The sequence below is a fragment of the Bos mutus genome, chromosome 25, assembly GCF_027580195.1.
Source record: "Bos mutus isolate GX-2022 chromosome 25, NWIPB_WYAK_1.1, whole genome shotgun sequence".
In the NCBI taxonomy this organism is placed as follows: domain Eukaryota; kingdom Metazoa; phylum Chordata; class Mammalia; order Artiodactyla; family Bovidae; genus Bos; species Bos mutus.
Window position 1 is genome coordinate 5,012,174 of NC_091641.1, and position 3,405 is coordinate 5,015,578.

Consider the following 3,405-nt stretch of genomic DNA (forward strand, 5'->3'; position numbering starts at 1 on the left):
GCAGGGATCACGGGTTGGGGGAGAGGGGAGGGGGTTACTATTTAATGGGAACAGGGCTTCAGTTTGGGGAGATGAAATGAGTTCTGGAGATGACGGTGGTGATGGGTGTACACACAAACTGATGTACCTAATGCCACCAAACTGTGCTGTTTAAAATGGTTAAAGTGGTGGATTTTATGTTATGTACATGTTGCCATAGTTTAACAAATATACAGTCCAACAAGAGGTTTTCGAAAGCCCTCTCGGTGGGCAGCCACTGCTGCCGTTTTCGTGTGCCCCTTCTAGACCCTTTGCTGCGTGGTGTCGTATCTATATATGCACACATGTCTAGAGAGACACACATGGCGAGTGTGGGGGTATGTTCTGCTTTGGGGCATTTATATAAATTACATCAGACTGTAGCTGCTATTCTTTAACTTGCTTTTCTGGTCCAGCGACATGTCTTAGAGGCTGTCTATCTGCCTGGGCTCCACTCTGTGCTCTGCAGCAGCTGCAGAGTGGGCCAGAGCTGGGGGACACAGGTAGCTGTCCCGACCTCTTCCCGGGCCCTTTAAGGCTCTCCTGTGGCACAGCTCCCCTGAGCACATGGGTCTGTGTTTCTCTTCGGTGACATTGCTGGTCGCGGGGCACGCGCACTTGAACTTTAACCAGACGTGCTCACTGGCCCCCAGTCTGCACAGACACGCTTTACCACCCATAGCTCAGCTCCCCTGCCTGACCCAGTCCCCTTTGGTGGAAGACCCCTCTGAGTCTGCCCCTCTCTGTTACTCTTCCTTGAAGCACCCCACAGCTCTCGTATAGAGCGCCGGCCACAACAGGAAGTGGTACATCTGTCTGGGCACAGCTGCCTCCCCTCTGCTGGGCTCGGGGTTTGCGTGGGAGCGGAAGCTCTGGTGATGACGATGATGGTTTTATCAGGGCGCTCAGCCCAGACCTGGGCACTGGGAAGAGCTCATCACAGCTTGGCTGACCAATTATAATAATCATCATCATCAGATAACACCTATCATGTGTTCCACTATTACAGTACTGTTCTGGACCGAAGCTCACACAGCTGGAAGGGCGCCTGCTCCAGAGCCTCAGAGGGAGAGCGGTAGAGTCAGTGAGCAGGTGGGAGAGGGATGGGGGAGGGAGAGGGCAAGGGGAGCAGGGGCGAGCGGTTCACCCTCGTCTTGATGTTCTTGGCCCGGTAGGCATACAGCAGGGTGGTCCGAGACTCCTCGAAGTGTGTGCTGGCTGGGCTGATGTGGGCGATCATCACGGTCCGGCTGTTCCCACCCAGGGCATCCTGCTCAGGCAAGGTGCCAGCTGGGGGTAACGGGAACCAGGGCCCCCACCTGCCTGGTGGTGCCACCCCTCCCCCACCTGTACCAAGCTCTGCTGGACCATCTGGGGTTCCTGCTCCAAAGTGTGAGAAGGGCAGCTGAGGTGGACCAAGAGTCAGTGCTCGGGGAGGTGACACTCGGGATGAGACAGGACCTGGGGCAGGCCTATCCCATCTGACTTTCCCTCAGATGCGAGCAGATGTGGCCAAGAGGCCACACTTCAGGGCCATTTATTTATTGCTTTGCCTATCTGTCTACTTCCACCCTGTTTTCTACAGAATGGAGGTGACAGCATTCAGCTGGGTATGAAGAGGAAGTTTTTCATGGTCAGACTGTCTGCTATGGGACAGGCAGCCTCAGTGAGGTAGTGAGCTCCATGTCCCTGGGAGTGTGCAAGCGTGGGCTAGACTACACTCACAGAGATGGAGGGGAGTCAAGCAGAGAGCAGAGGTGGTTTCTACAGTGTTTTCCTGCCCTCAGGGGCTCCTTCCTGCCCTCAGGGGTTCCTGGAAGGGCCCTTTGGCCCAGGTTAGTCCTGAAAGATGCAGTCAGATGCTGCAGCCATGCCTTCGTACCTTCAGCAGACGCGTCAGTTTGCTGTCCCGGAAGTTCACGTACTGTGCCCGGCTGCCACCCTTCTCGCTGAGTGCGTTGATGCAGTTGCCCAGCGCCAGCAGGGAGCGGTTGATGTGGGCGCCCTCCTTCATCCTCTTGCCTTGGTTCTGGGTCTGCATGAAGAGAGGCCGCTGGTGGGGAGGTGGTCCTCACCCTCATCACCCAGGGCAGGTGCCAGCCAGCCAGGGACATCCCTGTGCTCCGGAGCCCACTACTCTCCCATGTTCAGCCTGTTTGCATCGAAACCACAAGAAAGACTCTGGTCCATGTTTTCCCCTTGTTCTCTCTGCCTCCTGGCCGACCCTGGTGCCTCCCTGTGGGGCCCTCATGTCTTCTCATGTCCCCTCCTCTTGGGAACTGTGAGTAACAGACTATTTTTTCAGTGGTAGCTCTCTTCTGACTGGTTGGCCTTACTGGATCTCAAAGTTCATACTGTATTAACATAATACACTGACTCTGTTGGCCTCTGGGCCAGCTGGCCAGGCTCTGCTCCTTTCAGCAACCCAGGCACCAGGGCCGGGCCAGGTGATGGGCAGATGAATGAATGAGTGAGTGAAGCAATGTAACGGTCAATAAGCCCTGAGGACTCAGAGCACAGACTGCAAAGCGAAGAGAAGTGAAGTCGCTCAGTCGTGCCTGACTCTTTGTGACCCCATGGACTGTAACCCACCAGGCTCCTCAGTCCATGGGATTTTCCAGGCAAGAATACTGGAATGGGTTGCCATTCCCTTCTCCAGGGGATCTTCCCAACCCAGGGATCGAACTTACCTGGGTCACCCGCAAACTGGACCACAAGTATCAGTAGTGAAAGGCAAGGATTGGGGCCAGACCCCTCCAGGCCCAAAGCCCAGATCCATCTAATTCCTTGGTGTAGGTGAAGTCACACCATCTCGGGTCTCAGCCCTGCATTTGTAAACCGGGCATGAGATTTTCTGCCCTCTGGGCGTTGGGGGATTATGTCAGTGATGAGTGCTAAGTGCGTTGTTGTATAGTTGCTGAGTCGTGTCTGACTGTTTTGCAACCCCATGGACTGTAGCCCGCCAGGCTTCTCCGTCCACGGGATTCCCCAGGCAAGCGTACTGGAGTGGGCTGCCATTTCCTTCTCCAGTGGATCTTCGCGACCCAGGGATTTTGAACCCGCGTCTCCTGCACTGGTAGGCGGATTCTTTACCACTGAGCCACCAGGAAAGACATAAAACGTCCCTTGTTGGTAACATTACCGTTGTTTTGACTTGGCCGCCGTCAAGCGCCATCTCTGTTACTGGCGCTGGGCTAGGATCTGCCTTCAAAGAACGCTCCGCCCTGGGGCAGAGGCTAGAACAGTCCTGACCTCCCGCAACAGGTACCGCGGTGCGGCGGGTGGGGCGCGGGTGCTGGGAGGGACCGCAGCGGGTGGGCGGGGCTCGGGGGCGGGAGGAGTAGGCGTGGCCTGTGCGGTGGGCGGGTTGCGAGTGGGCGGGGCCCC

General features: G+C 56.4%; 1 long non-coding RNA gene across 1 annotated transcript; it reads left to right on the forward strand.

Moving 5' to 3' along the window:
• Positions 1–972: 972 nt before the first annotated feature.
• On the forward strand, positions 973–3,355 carry LOC138985622 (uncharacterized). Its single transcript, XR_011462656.1, has 3 exons — positions 973–1,110; positions 2,977–3,094; positions 3,188–3,355. It is a non-coding gene; the product is annotated as an uncharacterized lncRNA (long non-coding RNA).
• The last annotated feature ends 50 nt before the right edge of the window (positions 3,356–3,405 follow it).